The following is a 13,691-nucleotide window of genomic DNA, read 5'->3' on the forward strand; positions in this document are numbered from 1 at the left end:
TTAGGATTCTCTATCTATGGTATCATGTCATCTGCAAACAGTGACAATTTTACTTCTTATTTTCCAATTTGTATTTCTTTTTCTTCTCTGATTGCTGTGGTTAGGACTTCCAAAACTATTTTGAATAATAGTGATGAGAGTGGACATCCTCGTCTGGTTCCTGATCTTAGAGGAAATGCTTTCAGTTTTCCACCATTGAGAATGATGTTTGCTGTGGGTTTGTCATATATGGCCTTTATTATGTTGAGGTAGTTTCCCTCTATGCCCACACTCTGCAGAGATTTTTTATCATAAATGGGTGTTGAATTTTCTCAAAATCTTTTCCTGCATCTATTGAGATGATCATATGGTTTTTATTCTACCATTTGTTAATATGGTGTATCACATTGATGGATTTGTGTATATTGAAGAATCCTTGCATCTCTGGGATAAACCCCACTTGATCATGGTGTATGATCCTTTTAGTGTTGTTCGATTCTATTTGCTAGTATTTTATTGAGGATTTTTATATCTATATTCATCAGTGATATTGGCTTCTAATTTTCTTTCCTTGTAGTATCTTTGTCTGGTTTTGGTGTCAGGGTGATGATGGCCTCATAGAATGAGTTTGGCAGTGTTCCTTCCCCTGCAATTTTTTGGAAGAGTTTGAGAAGGTCGAGTGTTAGCTCTTCTCTAAATGTTTGGTAGAATTCACATGTGATGCCCTCTGGTTCTGGGCCTTTGTTTGTTGGAAGATTTTTAATCACAGTTTCAATTTCATTGCTTGGGATAAGTTTGTTCTTATTTTCTATTTCTTCCTGGTTCAGTCTTGGAAGGTTATCCCTTTTGAAGAATTTGTCCATGTCTTCCAGGTTGTCCATTTTAGTGGCATAGAGTTGTATGTAGTAGTCTCTCATGATGCTTTGTATTTCTGTGGTGTCTGTTGTAACTTCTCCTTTTTCATTTCTAATTTTATTGATTTGAGTCCTCTCCCTCTTTTTCTTGAGTCTGGCTAAAGGTTTATCATTTTTGTTTATCTTCTCAAAGAACCAGCTTTTAGTTTCACTGATCTTTCCTATGGTTTTCTTTGTTTCTATTTCATTTATTTCTGCTCTGATCTTTATGAGTTCTCTTCTTCTACTAACTTTGGGTTTTGTTCTTCTTTCTCTACTTCCTCTAGGTGTAAGTTTACATTGTTTATTTCAGATTTTTCTTGTTTCTTGAGGTAGGTTTGTATCGCTATAAACTTTCCTCTTAGAACTGCTTTTGCTGAATCCCAAAGGTTTTGGATCATCGTGTTTTTGTTGCCATTTGTCTCTAGGTAGTTTTTGATTTCCTCTTTTATTTCTTCAGTGATCTCTTGGTTATTTAGTGACGTATTGTTTAGCCTCCACGTGTTTGTGTGTTTTTACGTTTTTTTCCCTGGAATTGATTTCTAATCTCATAGCATTGTGGTCGGAACAGCTGATTAATATGATTTCAGTTTCCTTAAACTTACTGAGGCTTTATTTGTGACCCAAGATGTGATCTATCCTGGAGAATGTTCCATGTGCAGTTGAGAAGAACGTATAATCTGCTGTTTGGAGATGGAATGTCCTATAAATATAAATTAAATCTATCTGGTCTATTGTATCATTTAAATCTTGTGTTTCGTTATCAATTTTCTGTCTGGATGATCTCCATTGATGTAAGTGAGGTGTTCAAGTCCCCTGCTATTATTGTGTTACTGTCAATTTCCTTTTTTATAGCTGTTAGCAGTTGCCTTATATATTGAGGTGCTCCTATGTTGGGTACATATATATTTATAATTGTTACGTCTTCTTCTTGGATTGATCCCTTGATCATTTTGTAGTGTCCTTCCTTGTCCCTGGTAACATTCCTTATTTTAAAGTCTATTTTATCTGATATGAGTATTGCTACTCCAGCTTTCTTTTGATTTTCATTTGCATGGAATATATTTTTTCATTCCCTCACTTTCAGTCTGTTTGTGTCCCTAGGTCTGAAATGGGTCTCCTGTAGACAGAATATATATGGGTCTTGTTTTTGTATCCATTCAGCGAGCCTGTGTCTTTTGGTTGGAGCATTTAATCCATTCACGTTTAGAGTAATTATCAATATGTATGTTCCTATTACTATTTTCTTAATTATTATGGGTTTGTCTTGGTGGGTCATCTTCTTCTCTTGTGTTTCCCACTTAGAGAAGTTCCTTTAGCATTTGTTGTAGAGCTGGTTTCATGGTGCTGAATTCTCTTAGATTTTGCTTGTCTGTAAACCTTTTGATTTCTCTGTCAAATCTGAATGAGATCCTTGCTGGGTGGAGTACTCTTGGTTGTAGGTTCTTTCCTTTCATCACTTTAAATTTATCATGCCACTCCCTTCTGGCTTCTATAGTTTCCGCTGAGAAATCAGCTGTTAACCTTATGGGAGTTCCCTTGTATGTTATTTGCCATTTTCCCCTTTCAATCATTTTCAATCATTTTTCTTTGTCTTTAATTTTTGTCAATTTGATTACTATGTGTCTCGGCATTTTTCTCCTTTGGTTTATCCTGCCTGGGACTCTCTGTGCTTCCTGGACTTGGGTGGCTATTTCTTTCCCCATGCTAGGGAAGGTTTTGACTATAATCTCTTCAAATATTTTCTCGGATCCTTTCTCTCTCTCTTCTCCTTCTGGGACCCCTATAATGCGAATGTTGTTGCGTTTAACATTGTCCCAGAGGTCTCTTAGGGTGTCTTCTTTTATTTTCATTCTTTTTCTTTATTCTGTTCCATGGCAGTGATTTCCACCTTTCTGTCTTCCAGGTCACTTATCCATTCTTTTCCCACAGTTATTCTGCTACTCATTCCTTCTAGTGTATTTTTCATTTCAGTTATTGTATTGTTCACCTCTGTTTGTTTGTTCTTTAATTCTTCTAGGTGTTTGTTCCTTAATTCTTCTCAGTCTTTGTTAAGCGCTTCTCGCATCTTCTCGATCTTTGCCCTCCTTCTTTTTCCAGGGTCTTGGATCATCTTCACTATCATTATTCCAAATTCTTTTTCTTGAAGGTTGCCTTTCCCCACCTCATTTCATTGTTTTTCTGGGGTTTTATCTTATTTCTTGATCTGGTATAAAGTCCTCTGCATTTTCATTTTCTCTATCTTTCTGTGAATGTGGTTTTCCTTCCACAGGCTGCAGAATTGTAGCTCTTCTTGCTTCTGCTGTCTGCTCTCTGGTGGATGAGTCTCTCTTAGAGGCTTGTGCAGGCTTCCTGATGGGAGGGACTGGTGGTGGGTAGAGCTGGGTGTTGCTCTGGTGGGCAGAGCTTTAACCTGCTTGTCTGCAGATTAAATAAAACTTTAATAAAAACTTTAATCCACTTGTCTGCTGATGCATAGGGCTGGGTTCCCTCCCTGTTGGTTGTTTGGCCTGAGGCGACCCAACACTGGAGACTACCTTGCTCTTGGCGGGGCTAATGGAAGACTCTGGGAGGGCTCACGCCAAGGAGTATTTCCCAGAACTTATGCTGCCAGTGTCGTTGTCCCCACAGTGAGCCACAGCCACTCCCCGCCTCTGCATGAGGCCCTCTGAAACTAGCAGGTAGGTCTGGTCATTCGCCTACAGGGTCACTGCTCCTTCCCCTGGGTCCTGATGTGCACACTACTTTGAGTGTGCCCTCCAAGAGTGGAGTCTCTGAGTGCAGTTGAGACTCTGAGACTCTGAGTGGAGTCGAACAGACTCTGGGTCCTGTAAAGCTTTGATGTTTTGTGTTCTAGAAATTCTATAGGAGAAGGTCCACAGCAGGTGAAGCTAATGCTGTCAGTAGAGGTGGTGAAGCCAAAGACCTGAATTTCCGACTAGAGGTGCTGATGTACATACAGGACAAAATCATTTCGTGTCAATGTAGTTCAGGCACGTTTAAGATGAATGCAGTCACGTTAATGCCTAATGTATTCTATCCTGTGTGTCTCCTCAGGGGCCCCCTCCTCAGTTCCCGAGGCTCCTGTAAGTCATGTACAGGGGAATGGAGAGTGGGCTCTGTCCATTCTGAGCCCTGAGTTACCCTGTGTGTATCTTAGGATACTTTGTATTTCTGTGGTGTCTGTTGTAACATCATCTGTTTCATTTCTGACTTATTTGGGCTCTCTTTTTAAAAAAACATACTACTGTTGTCTTTTATTTTTTACAGAAGTTTAATAAGTGTTTGATCTACTACCCTTACTCTATGTGTACTTTTTGCAGTGAGATTTTTACTTTTGTTTCTTTTCTTGTTGCTATCAATAATTAGTGAGACTTCTTTTAAGCTACCTTCAACATTGCTTTTAAAGCTGCTTTCTTAGTGATGACACGGCGTTAATGGAAGTCGTGTTCTGGTTGTAAATTAGAATGCAGTGTGCCAGCAAAAAGCCCCTTAAGTTTATGTCTCATTACTTCTTGTTCTTTTTTTAATTTAATTTTTATTTTTACTATTTTTTTAATTAATTAATTAATTTTTGGTTGCATTGGGTCTTCGTTTCTGTGCGAGGGTTTTCTCTAGTTGTGGCAAGCGGGGACCACTCTTCATCGCGGTGTGCAGGCCTCTCACATCGTGGCCTCTCTTGGTGTGGAGCACAGGCTCCAGATGCACAGGCTCAGTAGTTGTGGCTCACGGGTCTAGTTGCTCTGCTGCATGTGGGATCCTCCCAGACCAGGGCTCGAACCCATGTCCCCTGCATTAGTAGGCAGATTCTCAACCACTGTGCCACCAGGGAAGCCCTAATTTTTATTTTTTATCAGAGCAAATTTGATTAAAATGTTTTGTTTGTTCTAGGTGTGCAAGATGTGGTTCTTTTACACATATACATATATCTACTACTTCGGATCGTTTTCTCATGTAGGTTATGACACAATGTTGAGTAGGCTTCTCTTGGTATGCTGTAGGTCTTTGGTGGTTATACATTTCACATGTGTTTGTATATCTGTGTTAACCCCAATATCCTAACATATCCAATCCTCACACCTTTCCATTTGGTAAACCATAAGTTTGTTTAATGAATCTGTGATTGACTTTCTCTGTGGAAATATCTTCATTGGTATCAATTTTTAGCTAACACCTATAAGTGATACTATAGGATATGTGTCTTTTGCTGTCTAACTTGGTACAATTTGCCTGATTACCTCTAGAATCATCTACGGTGCTGAAAATGGCATTTTTTCACTTTTTTCCCTAGCGAATATTCCATCTGTGCATGTATCAGTTCTTCTTTGTCCACTCAACTCTTGATGTACTTTATGGTTGCCTCCATGTCTTAGCTATTGTAACACCGCTGCGATGCACATTTGCCTGCCTGTGTCTTTCCAATATTGTCTTCTTATGTTATAGGCCCAGGAGTGGGCCTCCTGTATCATATGGGAGCTCAGTGTTTACCTTTTAAAGGCACCACCATTCTGTTCTCATTAGTGGCTCTTTCCAGGTTACATCCCACTTAAAGTTGAGGGTATGCATTTCTCCAAAACACCTTCAGCATTTATTGTTTGTAGATTTCTTGCTGATGGTTATTCTTCCTGGTGTGAGTTGATACCTCTTTGTGGTTGAATTTGCATGTGTCTCATAATCCGTTGAAATTGAGCTTTAAGGCATGTCCTTTTTCTTTTTCAAAGTGTGATTACAGCTTAGTTCTTCAAAGTGTTTTTTTAAAGTATGTGTCACATTTTAAATTATTTGGCCATTACCTCCCTCAAGATGTTTTGAGGGCAGGTTTCGTTAACAGCCCTGCAGTGCTTATTCATATGAAGTGACCATTAACACAGGCTTTAAATTGCGTTTGCAGGTAACGGCCAGAGGGTGGCAGCCTTTCTCCATTCCCCACGCTGTTACTAGGGAAACAGACCTTGTGGCCAGTGGTGTTCCTTGGTTATAAATTAGAGTGGAATGTGCACGGATAAAACCACAAAAGCTGATGTCTCTTTACTTCTGTTTGTTTTTTAAATTTAATTTATATTTTTATTGGAGTAATATTCCATTATGTACATGGACCATTTCTTCTTGGTGCATTCCTCTGTTGATGGACTTATTCATTGCTTCCAAGTGTTGGCTATGTTAAATATTGCTGGAGTGCAGTATTGCCAGCCTGTGACTTTTTGTTTCTCATTTTCTGAAGTGATAGGTCCAGCAGTGGGTGTGACTGATTGACTAATCGCTCAATGTGTACCTTTTCAAAGCACCTCCATTGTGTTTTCATTAGTGGCTCTTACCACGTCCCCCTCAGAACCTAGGTTACGCATTTCTCCACAATCCCTTTAACATTTATTGTTTGCAGCATTTTTGCTTATGGCCATTCTGACTGCTGTGAGCTGATATGTTTTGTAGTTTGGGTTTGCATGCCTTTAAAAATTCCTAAAATTCATCATTTTCCACGCCTTTTTCTTTTCTGTTAAGAAAAAAAAGAAAAAAGTTTGAGTATAATATACCTCTTGAAATTGTCTTCTTGGAAGGTTGCTCTGTTTTGAATTTTTGGTCGATTTTCGACCTCAGGATTTTTTTGGAGGGAAGGTGTCATTTACAGGCCTGCAATGATTGTGAATATTTAGTGACCATTAGCACTGGGTTTAAAGCTGCTGTTGTGGGAGATGGCCAAAAAGAGGCAGCATTTCTCCATTCCCAAATCTGGGTACTAGGGAAGCAGAGTTTTTCTGGGAGTCGTGTTCCTAATTTGTAAGTTAGAATGGAATGTGCTAGGAGAAACGTCCATAAGTTTATGACTCATTACTTGTTGTTGGTTGTATTAATTTTTGTAATTAGGGTAATGATTAGAATATTGTTGGTCCTAGGTATACACAATCATTTGTACATTTTATATGTTTATTCACGTACAGATCCTCTTCCCATGTAAAATATTAGAGTGTTCCGTAGACCTCCCTTGCTAGATGGTTGGTCTTTTGATATATGTATATAGTAGTTATTGTTATATGTATAGTAACACTAATCTTAATTTATCCATTCCCCCCACCCTTTCCTTTTAGATAAGCATAGAATTTTCTAAGTCTGTGAGTGTCTTTCTCTGTGGAAATATGTTCATTTGTTTCAGTTATTAGATAATGCCTATAACTGATACCATAGGATATAGGTCTTTGCTTTCTGACTTACTCACGTTCTGTGATTATCTCCAAGCTCACTTATGGTGCCTCAAAGAGCACTGTTTCATTGTTTTCCATGGCTAATATTCCATTGTGTACATGGACCACTTCTTTATCTATTCATCTGTTGATGGACTTTTTCACTGCTTCACACTCTTGGCTATTGTGAATAACGCTGCAGGACAGCTTTTGCAACCCGGGTTTTCTCGATTCTGCTCTTCTCAAGTGAGAGGCCCAGTGCTGGATCGAATGGTACCTCCATTTTTACTTTTAAGCGCAGCTCCTTTGTGTTCTCATTATCGGCTGTTACCACTTTACATCTCACCAGCAGCTAGAAGTTACACAGTTCTCTAAAAACGCTTCAGCATTTATTGTTTGTAGCCTTTTTGCTGATGGTCAGTCGACTGGTATGAGTTGAAACCTTTTTGTAGATTAGATTTGCATGAGTCTAATAATTCCTGAGGTCGAGCTTTTATCCATTTTCCTTTTTTTAAAGAGAGTGAGTAAAACTTACCTCTTCAAACTATCTTCTTGAAAAATTGGCCTGTTATGAATTTTTTGGTCCATTCCCTACCTCAGCAAAATTTTTTAGGGCTAGTGTCCTTTACAGCCCTGAGTCCTTCTGAATGTTAGGTGACCATTAGCTGTGGGCTTAAAGCTGCTCTTGTGGGAAACAGCCACAAGGCAGAAGCATGTCTACATTTCCAATCTGGGTTTTTAGGCAACAGAGCCTTCCTGGAAATTCTGTTAGTAGGCTGCAAATTAGAGTGGAATGTGCCAGGGCACACACCCATGAGCTTAAGTCTCCTTATCTCTTGTTTGTTTTTTAAATTTAATTTTATATATTTTCAGAGCAAATTGGATAAAAATATTGTGTTTGTTCTAGGTATACAGAATCTGGTTCATTATATCTATGTATCTAGCTATTCATCTTTGGTTCCTTTCCTGTGTAGGCTATTACAGAGTGTTTAGTAGACCTCTCTTGATATTCCATAGGCATTTTGTGATTATATATTTCATGTGTTAGTACATGTCTGTTAACCCCTATATCCTAATTCATTCATTCCTTATGCTTTTCCATTTGGTTAAACGTAATTTTGTTTTCTTAATCCATGCGTGTCCTTGTCTTGGAAATATGTCCGTGGGTATCAATTTTTAGGTAACACCTAGAAGTGATGTCATAGGATATCTGTCTTTCAGTTTCTTTCTTACTTCAAGTTGGATGATTATGTCTAGGTCCTTCTATGGTGGTACAAATGGCACTGTTTCCTTCTTTCCATGGCTAATATTCCATTGTGTACCTGGACCACTTCTTCTTTGTGCATTCATTTGTTGATGGACATTTTGGTTGCTTCCAAGTCTCGGCTATGGGAAATATTGCTGTAGTGCAGGATTCCCAGCCTGTGTCTTTTTGACTCAGGTGCTCTCAGGTGATAAGACCAGCAGTTGGGCTACCAGATCGTATGGTAGCTCAATTTTTAACTGTAAACGCAGCGCCATTCTCTTCTCACTACTGGCTCTTATCAGTTTACGTCACACCAGCAGCTAGAGGGTTCACAGTTCTCTAAAAGCCCTTCAGCATTCATTCTTTGTAGACTATTTTGCTGATGATATCTCTGATGGCTGTGAGGTGAACGTTTTTAGAGATTGGGTTTGCATGGTTTTATTAGTTCCTGATATTGACCATTTTTCCATGCACTTCTTTTAAACAAAAAGAAAAATAAAAAGAGAGAAAAGACAAAATGTGCATAAAATATGTCTCTTGATATTGTCTTTTTGAAATTTTGACGTCTTTTGAATTTTCTGTTCGATTTATGACCTCAGGATTTTTTTTGTTTTGTTTTGAGTCCCGGTTTCCTTTAGAGTCCTGCAAATATTTTGAATGTTCAGTGACCATTAACGCTGGGTTTAAAGCTGCATTTGTGTGTAACGGCCACAGGGAGGCAGCATTTCTCCATTACCAAATCTGGGCACTAGGGCAGGAGAGCCATAATGGAAGTTGTGTTGTAGGTTGTAAATTAGAATGGAATGTACCTGGAAAAAGCCCCTTAAGTCTATGTCTCATTACTTGCTCTTTGTGTTTTTAATTTAATTTTTATTTTGTATTGGACCAAATTTGATTACAATGTTTTCTTTGTTCTAGGTGTGTAAGATGTGATTCTTTTACACATATACATATATCTCTTCTTCTTCGGATCCTTTTCCCATGTAGGTTATGACACAATGTTGAGTAGGCTTCTCTTGGTATGCTATAGGTCTTTGGTGATTATATATTTCACATGTGTTTGTATGTCTCTGTTAACCCCAATATCGTAATGTATCCAATGCTCACACCTTTAAATTTGTTAAACCATAAGTTTGCTTAATGAATCTGTGATTCCATTTCTCTGTGGAAATATCTTCATTGTATCAATTTTTAGGTAACACCTATAAGTCAGATCATAAGATATGTGTCTTTCACTTTCTCACTCACTATGAGTTGCATGATTACCTCTAGACTAATCTATGGTGCTGCAAATGTCACTGTTTCATTTTTTTCCTTGGCTAATATTCCATCTGCACATGTACCAGTTATTATTCGTCCACTCATCTCTTGATGGACTTTTTGGTTGCTTCCATGTCTTGGTTATTGTAATACTGCTGCAGTACCGATTTGGCTGTCTGTTTCTTTCTAATTCTCTCTTCTTAGGTTTTAGGCCGAGGAGTGGACCTGCTGGATCATCTAATAGCTCAATGTTTACCTTTTAAAGGCACCTCCATTCTGTTCCCATTAGTGGCTCTTACTAGGTTACGTCCCACTTCAAATTAGGGTATGCATTTCTCCACAACCTCTTCAGCATTGATCGTTTGTAGTTTTTGTGCTGATGGTTATTCTGAGTGGTGTGAGCTGATACCTCTTTGTGGTTGGATTTGCATGTGTCTCATAATCATTTGAAATTGAGCTTTCAGGCATGTCCTTTTATTTTTCAAACTGTTATTACAGCTTACTTCTTCAAATTGTTTTCTTGAATTCTGTGCCACATTTTGAAATTTTTTGGCCTTTACATGCATCAAGGCATTTTGAGGGCAGTTTTCATTTGCAGCCCTGCAGTACTTGTGAATATGAAGTGACCATTAGCACAGATTGCATAGCTGCTGTTGTAAGTATCGGCCAGAGGGCAGCAGCATTTCTACGTTCCCCACGGTGGTACCTAGGTAAACAGACCTTCCTGCCAGTGGCGTTCCTCAGTTATAAATTAGAGGGCAATGTGCCCTGATTGACCCCCAAAATGTTATGTCTCCTTACTTATGTTTGTTTTTTAAATTTAACTTATCATTTTTATTGGAATAATATTTCATTGTGACATGGACCACTTCTTTGTTCAGTCCTCTGTTGATGGACATTTTCGTTGCTTCCAAGTGTTGGCTATGGTAAATATTGCTGGAGTACAGTGTTGCCAGCCTGTGACTTTTGCTTCTCATTTTCTCAGGTGAAAGGCCCAGCAGTGGGTGTGCTTCATTGACTGGTAGCTGAATGTTTACCTTTTCAAAGCACCTCCATTGGGTTTTCATTAGTGGCTCTTACCACGTCCCACTTAGCACCGAGGGTACGCATTTCTCCACAACCACTTCAGCATTATTGTTTGAAGAATGTTTGCTCATGACCATTCTGACTGGTGTGAGCTGATAGGTTTTTGTAGTTTGGATTTGTATGTTTTTAATATTTTCTAATGTTCAGAATTTTTCCATACCTTTTTCTTTTTTATTAAAAATAAAAGGAAAAAAATGGGAGTACAATATACCTCTTGAAATTGTCTTCTTGGAAGGTTGTCCTCCTTTGAATTTCTTGGTCGATTTTTGACCACAGGACTTTTTTTGAGAGCAGGTGTTATTTACATGCCTGCAATGATTGTGAATATTTAGGGACCATTAGCACTGGGTTTAAAGCTGCTGTTGTGGGAAACGGCCACAAGGCGGCAGCATTTCTCCATTCCCAACTATGGTTACTAGGGCAGCAGAGCCTTTGTGGAAGTCATGTTCCTAGGTTGTAAATTAGAATGGAATGTGCCAGGAAAAACCCCATGAAGTTTGTGTCTCCTTACTTCTTGTTTGTTGTTTTAATTGTTTTAATCGGGGTAATGATTAGAATACAGTTTGTCCTAGGTGTACACATTCTGGTTTATTTCTACATCATATGTATCTATTCATGTACAGATCCTTTTCCCATGTAGAAGATTACAGAGCGTTCCATAGACCTCCCTTGCTATGTGCTCAGTCTTTTTGATATATGTACTTAATCTGTATTTGTATAGGTATGGTAAACCTAATCTTCATTTATCCATTGCCACCAACTTTCCTTTTAGATACACAGTGTGTTCTTTAAGTCTGTGTGTGTCTTTCTCTGTGGAAATATGTCCATGTTTGTTAGTTGTTAGGTAACACCTATAAGTGATATCATAGGATATACGTCTTTTGCTTTCCAACTTGCCTCATGTTCTGTGATTATCTCTAGGCTCATCTATGGTGCCTCAAAGAGCAGTGTTTCATTGTTTTCCATGGCTAATATTCCATTGTGCACATGGACCACTTCTTCTTTATCCATTTATCTGTTGGTGGACATTTAGGTTGCTTCCATGTCTTGGCTATTGTGAATAAGGCTTCAGTGCAGCTTTTGCAGCCTGTGTCTTCTCGATTCTGGTCTTCTCAGGTGAGAGACCCAGCGGTGGGCCTGCTGCATCGAATGATACCTCAATTTTTACTTTTAAACACAGCTCCTTTCTGTTCTCATTGTTGCCTGTTACCACTTTACATCTTACCTGCAGCTAGATGGTAAACAGTTCTCTAAAACCCCTTCAGCATTTATTGTTTGTAGACATTTTGCTGATGGTCAGTCGACTGGTGTGAGTTGAAACCTTTTTGTAGATTAGATTTGCATGTGTCTAATAATTCCTGAGGTCGAGCTTTTATCCATTTTCCTTTTTTTAAAAAAGAGAGTGAGTAAAACTTACCTCTTCATATGTTCTTCTTGAAAATTTGCCTGGTTTGAATTTTTTTGGCCATTCCATACCTCAGGACATTTTTTGAGGCCAGGTGTCCTTTACAGCCCTGAGTCCTTTTTAATGTTCAGTGACCATTAGCTGTTGGTTTAAAGCCCCTCTTGTGGGAATAGGCCACAAGGCAGCAGCATGTCTACATTTCCAATCTGGGTTTTTAGGCAGCAGAGCCTTCCTGGAAATTCTGTTAGTAGGCTGCAAATTAGAGTGGAATGTGCCAGGGCACACACCCATGAGCTTATGTCTCCTTATCTCTTGTTTGTTTTTTAAATTTAATTTTATATATTTTCAGAGCAAATTGGATAAAAATATTGTGTTTGTTCTAGGTATACAGAATCTGGTTCATTATATCTATGTATCTAGCTATTCATCTTTGGTTCCTTTCCTGTGTAGGCTATTACAGAGTGTTTAGTAGACCTCTCTTGATATTCCATAGGCATTTTGTGATTATATATTTCATGTGTTAGTACATGTCTGTTAACCCCTATATCCTAATTCATTCATTCCTTATGCTTTTCCATTTGGTTAAACATAATTTTGTTTTCTTAATCCATGCGTGTCCTTGTCTTGGAAATATGTCCGTGGGTATCAATTTTTAGGTAACACCTAGAAGTGATGTCATAGGATATCTGTCTTTCAGTTTCTTTCTTACTTCAAGTTGGATGATTATGTCTATGTCCTTCTATGGTGGTACAAATGGCACTGTTTCCTTCTTTCCATGGCTAATATTCCATTGTGTACATGGACCACTTCTTCTTTGTGCATTCATTTGTTGATGGACATTTTGGTTGCTTCCAAGTCTCGGCTATGGGAAATATTGCTGTAGTGCAGGATTCCCAGCCTGTGTCTTTTTGACTCAGGTGCTCTCAGGTGATAAGACCAGCAGTTGGGCTACCAGATCGTATGGTAGCTCAATTTTTAACTGTAAACGCAGTGCCATTCTCTTCTCACTACTGGCTCTTATCAGTTTACGTCACACCAGCAGCTAGAGGGTTCACAGTTCTCTAAAAGCCTTTCAGCATTCATCCTTTGTAGACTATTTTGCTGAAGATCATTCTGACGGCTGTGAGGTGAACGTTTTTATAGATTGGATTTGCATGGCTTTATTAGTTCCTGATATTGACCATTTTTCCATGCATTTTTTAAACAAAAAGAAAAAGAGAAAATGTGCGTAAAATATGCCACTTCATATTGTCTTTTTGAAATGTTGACGTCATTTGAATTTTCTGGTCGATATCTGACCTCAGAATTTTTTCTGGGGCCCAGTGTCCTTTACAGTCCTGCAAATATTTTGAATATTCAGTGACCTTTAATGCTGGGTTCAAAGCTGCATTTGTGTGAAACGGCCACAAGAAGGCAGCATTTCGCCATTACCAAATCTGTTTACTAGGGCAATAGAGCCTTAATAAGGTCCTGTTCTAGGTTGCAAATTAGAATGGAAAGTGCCAGGAAAATCCCTTTAGGTTTATGTCTCATTACTTCTTGTTCGTATTCTTAATTTAATTTGTATTTTTTATTGACGGCAAATTTGATTACAGTGTTTTGTGTGTTCTTGGTGTGCAAGATGTGGTTCTTTCACACATACACAT

Source organism: Kogia breviceps, chromosome 11 (assembly GCF_026419965.1).
Source record: "Kogia breviceps isolate mKogBre1 chromosome 11, mKogBre1 haplotype 1, whole genome shotgun sequence".
NCBI lineage: Eukaryota > Metazoa > Chordata > Mammalia > Artiodactyla > Physeteridae > Kogia > Kogia breviceps.